The sequence below is a fragment of the Petaurus breviceps genome, unplaced genomic scaffold (assembly GCF_028583685.1).
Source record: "Petaurus breviceps papuanus isolate PSGF00001 unplaced genomic scaffold, PetGlider_PUasm1.0 419, whole genome shotgun sequence".
In the NCBI taxonomy this organism is placed as follows: Eukaryota; Metazoa; Chordata; class Mammalia; order Diprotodontia; family Petauridae; genus Petaurus; species Petaurus breviceps.
Genome location: NW_027186324.1, coordinates 6,962,072 through 6,972,474, shown reverse-complemented (window position 1 = coordinate 6,972,474; position 10,403 = coordinate 6,962,072).

The window sequence follows — 10,403 nt, the reverse complement described above, 5'->3', positions numbered from 1 at the left end:
CAACATGATTTGAAAAAGATACATTTAATATTTTTGCCTTTCTCTACTAGATTGTAAGGTTTTTATGCCCTAGTACATAGTCAATTTTTGTTTATGTGCCATATAACACTGAGAAGAAGGTATATTCCTTTTTATCTCCATTTAATTTTGTCTAGAGGTCTATCATATCTACCTTCTCTGAAATTTTATTCACCTCCTTAACTTCTTTCTTGTTTATTTTGAGATTAGATTTATCAAGTTCAGGAGGAGCAGGCTGAAGTCCCCCACTAGTATAGTTTTGCTATCTGTGTCTTCCTGTAACTCCCTTAACTTCTCCTATGTTTAGTAATGATACTATTTCATTGTCAGTGGTGCCTTTTAGCAGGATATAATTTCCTTCCTTTTCTCTTTTAATTAGATTTATTTTTTGCTTTTGCTTTTTCTGAGATTAGGATTGTTACCCCTGTTTTTTCTTTTACTTTAGCTGAAGCATAATATTTTCTACTCCAGGATTTTACTTTTATTCTGTGTGTATCCCCCTATTTCAAATGTTTTTCTTGTAAACAACATATTGTAGGATTATGGTTTTTAATCCATTTTGTTATCTGCCTCTGTTTTATGAGAGAGTTCATCCCATTCATGTTTACAGTTATGATTACTATCTGTGTGTTTTTCTCCATCCTATTTCCCTCCCCCCCATCCCCCGGTTTATGCTTTTATTTCTCTCTTCTTCCTTCCTCTCCTCAAAAGAATTTTGCTTTTGACAATTGCCTCCCTCAATATTCCCTCCCTATCAGCCCACCTCCCTTTTCCTACCCTTTTCCCTTACTACTTCTTCCCCACCTTCTAACCCCCCATCTTTTCTTTTCTCTTTCCCCTCCTACTGCCTGTAGGGCACTTTAGATTTCTATATTTAACAAAGTATATTATTCCCCCCCCCCCCCTGGAGCTCCTTCATCTGATGTAATTTACCCTTTTCTGCCTCTTCCTTTCCTCTTCTACCATTATAATCCTTTTGCACTCCTTAATTAGGTTTTTAAATATCACATCAGTTAATTTATACCCACACCCTCTATCTGTGTATATCCTTTTTAAATGTCATAATAATCATGCACTCTCGCAATTAACAGGTATCACCCTTCCATATAGGGATGTAAACAGTTTCCTCTTATTGAATAACGAGTTGTTTTGCATATATGTGTATGTCTGTGTGTGTGTGCATGTGTCCATTTTCCCTGTTTACCTTTTTATTTCTCTCTTGAGTCTTGTATTTGAAGATCAAATTTCCATTGAGCTCTGGCCTTTTCATAAGGAAGATCTGAAAGTCCCTTATTTCATTGAATTTCCATCTCCTCGCCTGAAAGATTATACTCAATTTTACTAGGTAGTTGATCCTTAGTTGTAGTCCAAGCTTCTTTGCCTTATTATATATCATATTCCAATCCCTCCGACCTTTAATGTAGATGCTTCAAGGTCCTGTGTGATGCTAACTGCAATTCTGTGATATTTGAACTGTTTCTTTCTGGCTGCTTGCAATACTTTCTCCTTAACCTGATAATTTTGGAATTTGACTACAATGTTCCTTGGATTTTTCAGTTTGTGATTTTTTCCAGGAGGTGATCAATGATTCTTTCAATGACTATTTTACCCTCCTTCTAGCACCTCGGGGCAGCTTTCCTTGATGATTTCTTGAAAGATTCTGTCCAGGTTCTTTTTTTGTTTATAGTGACTTTTCTGCAGACCAATATTCTTAGATTATCTCTTCTAGATTTATTTTCCTGGTCAGTTGTTTTACCAAGGAGATATTTTACATTTTCTTCTATTTTTTCATTCTTTAGATTTTGTTTGAACTGATTCTTGATGCCTCATAGCTTCAATTTGCCTAATCCTAATTTTTAACAAATTGTTTTCCTCAGTTAATTTTTGTACTTCCTTTTCCATTTAGCCAATTTTTACTTTTAAGGATTTATTCTTTTGGGTTAGGTTTTGTACCTCCTTTTCCATTTGGTCAATTATAGTTTTTGAGGAGTTGTTCTCTTCGGTAAAAATTTTTTTTCCATTTGCATTTTTAAAACAATTGGTCAATTTTCCTTCTACCTCTCTAATTTGGCTTTTGAAATCCATCTTGAGCTCTTCCAAGAATGGTTTTTGGGCTTGAAACCAGTTCATATTCCCTTTTTAGGTTTCAGATGTGTATATGATATCTCCTTTGAAAGTGAATTTTATTCTTCCTGTTCTCTATAATAGGATTCTATAGTCTTTGTTTTTTCAATTTATTTTTCTCATTGTGATTTCCTATTTCCCTACTTTTAAAGTGGATCTTTGCTTTTGGTTACAGATTGCTTTGATCCACATTTCTTTGTGCTGGTAGCTAGGGGCCTGGTTACTGGCTTTGTGTTCTGTGGCCTCTGGTCCTGTCAGTTAGAGGCTATATAATGCTGCAGCTCACCTGGTGCTGAACTGGAACTGGCAGGTGAGTGCCAAGACCAAGGCCAAGGCCAGGAACTTTCTGAGTTTCCCTCGGGTTACAATGAAGCTCACAGCATGAGGTGTGGGGTGGCATGAGGTGGTCTGGCTGCTTCAGATCTCCACCTCCCTGACCCAGGGCTAGAGCTCAGGAGGGCTCAGTTGCTAGTGTCTGGGGCCCCACTATTGTCTACCAATTCCCCTGGGTGTGCAAAGGCACACCTGAGGTTCTGGTATTGTCACTTGCTGGCTCTACCCTCTGGGTTTCAGGATCTCCTTCTGGGACACTTCCCACCCTGCACTGGTCTCCTTCAGCCACAGAACTGTCACAGCCACATCCTTCCTATAGATGTTGCTAGCCTCTTGCATTTTACTTTGGACAATATTCTCTTGGCTTTTCAACATCAACAGGAGAGGGAGAAGAAAGGAAAGCACCTGTGGTTTCCTTCACCATCATGGTAGGTGACTTTCAAACATTCAGACTGTGGGCTGGAGTAGCTCTGTGCTTACCTCTCACCCAGCTCTGACGGACCCATCTCCCATGGTGAGAGGCCTGGGAATCACCACAGCAGTGGGTGAATCACCCAGGCTCACTCCAACTCTGTCATGTTTGGGTCTGTGATGGTGTGGCCTGCGTCCTCCATGTTCTGCTCACTGTGCTCCCCTTGTCCAGCTCAAGAAATCCTATACATTGACCTGGACTGGAAATCTTTCACATTCTGTCTCGTAATGGATTCTGCCACTCTAAAATCTGTTCACTTTCTTTTTCACTCTAAAATCAGATTCACTTTTTAGAGGTAACTGAAGGAATCTGTGGGAGAGCTCAGGTGAATCCCTGCTTTCACTCTGCCATCTTGGTTCCAGCCCCTGCTAGCGGTTTTCACAATGATAAGTAATAGTATTTGAGAATGGGAATCTTTGCTTTATCACAGGTCTTATTGGAAAGGGCTCTAATTTATCTTCATTACATATAATGTTTGCTTTGAGATTTACATATATTATTTACTATATTAATATATATATATATATATATATACCTCCTTACTTCCATGAATTCTAGAGTTTTATAGAAATGAAGGTCAAGTTTTGTTAAAAAGACTTTTCAACATCTCTTAAATCAGGTGAACCTAGAGGTAGATAGGTGCCATTGTAAACAGAGTGCTGAACCTGAAGTTAATTTTTTAACCATGAGTTCAAAGAAGGCCTCAGATTGTTACTAGCTTTAGTATCTAGGAAGATTATTTAAACCCTGGCTGAGTTTTCTCACCTGTAAAATGGGGATAAATAGCATCTACCTCCTAGGGTTAATATAAAAATAAAAAGAGGTAATATTTGTAAAGTACTTTATCAATAATGAAGAGTAATAGTAAAAGTGTGAGAAAAAGTAATAGCAAAGTAAATGCCATCAGTCATTATCATCAATCAATTGATCATAATCATCATCAATCACCATCATCGTCATTATTACTGGTGGCAGCAGTTTTTTGATAGAAATATCAAAAATAAGCAAGTGAAATCATCAGGTGATGAAATTTGGGCAACATCGAAAAAGCAGCTTGGTAAAGTACAGGACTTTGAAATGTGATGGTGATTAAATGCTAATGAGTCTCCCCAAGGCAATTACTGCACAAAGAGAAGAACCTGTTTTAATTGACAAAATAATGCCTATTATACCCACTTTTTAAAAAATCCCTTGTTCTGATTCCCATTAGCAAGACTACAGGATCTGTTTCTAAGCACATGTTGTGGCAAAAAGATTGATTTCCTCATTTCTCTTTTGGATAAACATTGATAACTATATCCCCCAAATTAGCATAACATTCAGTCTGTTTTCCCCTGAGGCTCCTTCTAATTAAAATACCTTCAACTCTAAAAATTCAAACATAAATCTACCCAGTGGTTGGGGAACAAGAGGGGAATAAAATGCCACATAACTTAAAATGGGAAAAGAAAGACTATTCTTGGTTTGTTACTGGAGAATATTTCCTCGTGATACATATTCCATGTACAATATGTTAGCTGGCAAAATAGGAAGCCCTCAGACAGTAGAAGAATATACTCTTGCTATTTAAGCTCTTGGTTTGAGCTAATGAACCTGTTGTATATTGTCATTCCATTTTCACAATGTGAAAGTTAATGATCTACCCTCAGATAATGTGTCGGGTTTTTGTTTTTAATAATGAATGGTATACTCACTCATGAAGGAGACTGTGATTCCTGGACAGGCTTATCAAAGAATGCCAACAAACCACAATGCAAAACACATTCAGGCAATAGGTTCACAGAAGCTCAACAAGAGAACTCAGAATTCATTCAGTCTAACCAGTAGTTGAACAAGGACTCCTTAAAATAAAACCACCACTAACACAAAAAAAGACACCGAGTTTTTGCTTAAAGAATTCTAGGGGCAATATATCGCCTCTTTCAGGTAAGCCCATTCCACATTTGAATTCTCTTAACTGTTGCAAAGTTTATGGTTTTTGTTTTTCCTTATATCAAATCTTAATTTGCCCCTTGGTAGCTTTCGCTCATTATTTCTATTTCTATCTTCTGGGGCCTTCCTTAAGGAGAGACACTAGGGCAAGATGTAAACCTGGGCATCATCTGGTAAAGCTGAAAATCAGCTCCATAGGAGCTAATGAGATCACTAAGAGAGAGAATGAAGCCTTCTTGGTCCCACCATCCAGCATTAACTAAAGGGACCTTGATGGGGCCCTACTGTCCTCATAATTGGATATTCAAGTGGTAGTGTAACTTCTTCGTCAATCTGCCCAAGACCTACATTATAAGCAGACGTAGTAAAATAATATTGGTAGTAATATAATCCACCTGCATTAGCTTATTATAAGAGCCTTAACAAGAAAATCAATCTCAATTTAATTTGAAGATTAGCTGACATTCCTGCAGAAAACTTCCTGGACCGTGGAATAATCATTCTGGGGGCTATAAGACAGGACCTTTTGGGCTCTGGCCTCTAGCAGGTTCACTCCTGATCCAGGCAGAGAGGACAGCAATGGAGATGGTATAGAGGTTAATTATTCTTCTCAAAGGGTTTGCTGATGATGGGAGCACCAATCCTACAATATCCCCTGTCTTGATGGGGGCCAGTTGAGACAAACACACACATTCCACAAATCTCCCTGAGCCTTGATGGCGCAAGCCAAGGCACACACAGTATTACGGCTTGTGCATTCCACAAGTCCACGTTTGCACTTACTGACCAGTGCTCACTTGATTTATACAGGAGTGCACAAAGAAGGCATTTTGCCAGCAATAGCCTCACAAGTTTATACTAACTTTAGTATGTCATGGTGACCTAGCACAGAGTACATGCAGTGAATTGTTTACAACTTAACTCAAATAGTTATATTACTTGTTTACAGGCCAAGATCCTGGGAACTAATAGATTGTTTATGGTCAGGGTTCCTGGGAACTAGTATCTTAAAAAGAAAACAAATGAACCTTGCATACAGGGGCTCATTTTTAAATAAAGAGATAAAGAAATATGTAGGTGACCCTGGGCAAACTGCCTTAATTTCCTTTTTATAAATGGGGACAATAATAGCACCTATCTTCCGTGGTGCTTGTTAGGATAAAGTGAAATATTTGTAAAGTATTTTGCAAGTTTTAATGTGCTATATACATACTAGATACTATTATTATTATATTCTTAGAGAAGAAGTTCCACATTTAAATGTTTGGTATCAGTCAAGTTTCAACAGAGGCACAATCATGTAAAATGTAAAAGGTAAAACTTTATAGGCTGATGTGAATAGAGAAGATCACTGACAATTAAGAAAAAATAAGAATTACTCTTAAAAATAAGATTTTTTTAAAAATGAGAGTGATAGAGGACCTCAGAGATAAAACCCAATCTTCTTTTTTTCTAAATTAGGGAATGGGCATAGAAAAATTAAACAATTCATCCCAAGTTCCACAGCTGGTTTGTGGCAAGGCTAGGACTAAAGCCCGTATTTCCCATGCCTGGTTCAGTGTTCTTTTTGGCCATACCCTCTTCTGGCTCCCATAGCATCTGCATGGTAAGAGGCAGGAGACAGGATTTCAGGAGTTCAGATACAGGGATTGGAATTGAGAGGAACGATATAGATTGCTTAGTTTAATGCACCGAAATGGTCCCATAGTTTTAAGCCTTTCTCTTTTCAATCTATGCTCTGTGAGCAGCCTATCCTCAGACAGAGAAGGCCAGAGTAGTAAAATGACTCGCTCACAAGGGCACAGAAGCAGTAAGTACTACAGCTGGGTTTCAAAAATAGATGTTGACTTCAAATCCACTGCTCTTCCTGCTTGACCACCTGCCCCATGGCAGACTTCCCTCTTCTATAAGCTGACATTGTGACTGGGTAAATCATTTGATCCCTCAGAGCCTCTATTTCAGAAGTATGCTTACTAATCTTTAATGATTGGCTTCCCACTCCCCCCGCCAAAAAAAAATCCCTGACACACTTTTAAGTGTAGACTTCATTATCGTTTTCTCCATCATTTCTCTGTCTATAAATCAACAAAACAATAAATGAAGTTTGATTGATAGCATTTGCTGATATCTGAAGTATGAATGCTCACACTGAAAGTTTAAAAATCATCAGCTCTTGGGGCAGCTAGGTAGCGCAGTGAATAGAACACCAGCACTGGAGTCAGGAGGACCTGAGTTCAAATCTGGCTGTCTTCAGACACTTAACACATAAACTAGCTGTGTGACCTTGGGCAAGTCACTTAATCCCAATTTCCCTCCGAAAAAAAAAAAAGAAAAAAAGAATCATCACTTCTTGTGAGCTGATTTGAGCTGGTTCGAGCATACCCCTGATCCATTTCCTGATCTGTAAAATAAGGAAGTTGGGTTAGATCATGTAATCAGACAATCACAGAATTCGAGAGTTGGAAGGGATTTCAGTAATCAACCCATACATGAAAGGAATCCCCACTGTGAACATAACTGATAAATGGCCATTTAGACCCTGAAAATCATTGAAGACTCCCCTTATGGAAGAGGAGCCTCTCATGGCAACCTATTTCACTTTGGGGCCAGTCGTCTTGGGCAGGTTCCCCCACAATATCTCTTTCTCTTCAACTCTATGAGTATGCTTCTTATTTTTTTCTAAAATTTTATTTTAGACTCAAATGCCAGAACGCAAATACAGAATAGAGAAAAGAAACAAAAACAATAAACTTATAATAATAACAATAAAAAATAAAAACAATAAACTTATAATAAACAAAAAATAAAAACTTAAATACAAAGTTAGAAAGCAATTAAAAGCATGTCATGTGCATCATAGAATGTAAGAGAGGATGCAAAATATGTAACAATATATTTTCATTTCAATAACATCTATGTGATAAATAAGACTCATTGTGTTGAGAATTGTCCATCTTTTCTTTGCTTCCTTGTGAGTTTTCTTTTGTTCTCTGCTGTTCACTTTTTTTCTTTGTTCTTTTTTCCCTCCACTCTACCCCCTCCCCAAAGGCCAAAATAAAGTTTAGATATGTTTCTCTATAGCTATATGTGTGTGTATGTGTGTGTACACATACACATATACATATATATATACACATATTAGTATGTTTCAATCACTTTGTTACTTACTATGACTACCATAATGGAGAAAATATTTGGCAAAAAAATATGTAAAATATGATTATCTGAATGGGGGCAGTAAAAGATTTTTTTAAATCCATAATCATGCATTAATTGTTTTGTTTTAAATTAAAGGTTTCATATTACACAGATTCCAGAAGATAGGAATATTAAGTTGGAGTCTCTTTCAACGTTTCACCTTAGCATTCTTAATAGCCATTGCTTGAATTTGGTGGGGGGGAATAAAGTCATCAAATGAGCATCCTGAAAACTAATTCCAGAATGTCACAAAACATATAAAGGCTGAAGAGCCCAGGAACAAAGATACCTTGACCCTTAAGTCCTCATTTATACAGCATGCCCTGGGACAGGAGGGGGTAAGTCCCTACTATTTCCCATCTCTGTATTTTGTCATAATGTTTGGTCTCAGGACATACTGCACAGAGGATATTGGTGTTCTGATTTTGTTTTATTTAAGAAAAAAACTAATTGATAGGAAGAACATTGTTCTCTGGGTGAATGCTGAAGAAATAGTAGCTTCATAAAAATGTCAGAGTAGAAACAAATATATTCTGTGGGCAGGAAGCTGGTACATTTTCCTTGTGAAAAATTGATATTTCCTTGGATCAGACTCTTTTTCCACCTGTGTAGGGGTGGTTTGATTTAAACTTCCTTTCCCAATCAATAAGTAAATGACCTCGGTTGTTCAATGAAGGTGGTTGGTACTTAGATCAGTCCAATTGGACAAAATCCCATGATACCAAGAAACTGACACAGCCTCCATTTATAAGATAGCTGGAGATGGGAGAAATGTAATCACTCCAGCAAGGGGCAGAGCCATCCAGAGCCTTAGTAAGTATATAGATTACACTGTACTATCAAACAAATCCTTGATCCTCTTGGGACCACTGCATCTCTCATTTTCATTTTGAAGGTCTCTCTTCTCTACATAGTACTTAACCACGATTTGCCTCAGTTTCCTCATCTATAAAATGGGGATAATAATAGCACCTACCTCCCCGGGTTGCTGTGAGGATCAGATGAAATAATAATTATAAGGTGCTTAGCATAGTGTCTGGTATATAGTAAGCAGTATATAAATGTTGATGATGGTGATAATGATATCATCAGACTCAAAGGGCAGCTAGGTGGCACAGTGGATAGAATACCATCCCATAGTCAGAAAGACTTAGGTACAAATTTTACCTCAGACACTTATTAGCCCTGGGAAAGTAATTTAGCCTTGTTTGCCTCTTTATCTGTAAAATGAGCTGGAGAAGAAAATGACAAACCACTCTCCAGCATCTTTGCCAAGAAAACCCCAGAAAAGAGTCATGAGTGTCATACACAACTGAGTAACAGCATCAGTCTCAAGAAGTAGGCTAGTCAAATACAGTGAAGTTGTACTTGTGACCTTTTATTGGAATCTGAGAAAAGTCGTGGAGGCTTTAAACAGGTTATTCTTAACATATGTAGCTTAACATATAACAGCTGTACATGGTGAAAAGTAATATAGGTCAATTGATATAGGTCAAAATCAAGGATGATGGTGCCAAACTCACCCATGAGCTTCAAGCAGCATACTCCAGAGTAGGCCCAAATTAGATCAAAATGGAAATGGAAATTTTGTTAAAAAAAATAAAAATACAATGCAACACAGGTAATGTTAATTTGTGGCTTTCTAAGTCAACATGTGGCCTTTGGGAATTGTTTCTATTTGATTTTGACACCACAAATGTAGAGAGAAGGATGGACTGAAAGCATTCAAAATTCTAATGTTCATATATCTTCTCATGTTTCCCATACCTACTGTAACAGAGCTGTTCCTCCATTCCCTAGTACAATGACTGCTTTTAGGATAGGATTTAGAGGACATTTGTGCCAACAGACCCAAAGAGGCTTACCGGAGCTCACACAAAGCAGGTGTCCTGACTCTAAACCCATCACTCTTCACTCTGCATTTTGCTCCATATGCTTAAAACTTTGACAAAGAGCTCCAGAGAGTCAGAGAAAGAGCATATAGACAGAAACAAAGGCAGAAGATCATAAGGGTTTGTTGAAACTCTGTTATTACTAGAGTTAAATTTAGGGTACTGAATCATTACTCTTCTGACAGATGCAGTGCTAGTAAACAAATAAATAATTTCATAATAATTAACATTAATAATTTATCTTTGACCAAGTTTCCCAGTGGATCATACAATGGGCCAGTGTTCATGTAAACTTTACTTTCTGCTTGTGGGAGGGTGTTTATGAGTGACAGGGCTGATTTCTTTTCCAACCTTTCAGAAAGAAAGGAGGGAAAGAAGGAAGGCAGGAAGAAAGAAAGAAAGAAAGAAAGAAAGAAAGAAAGAAAGAAAGAAAG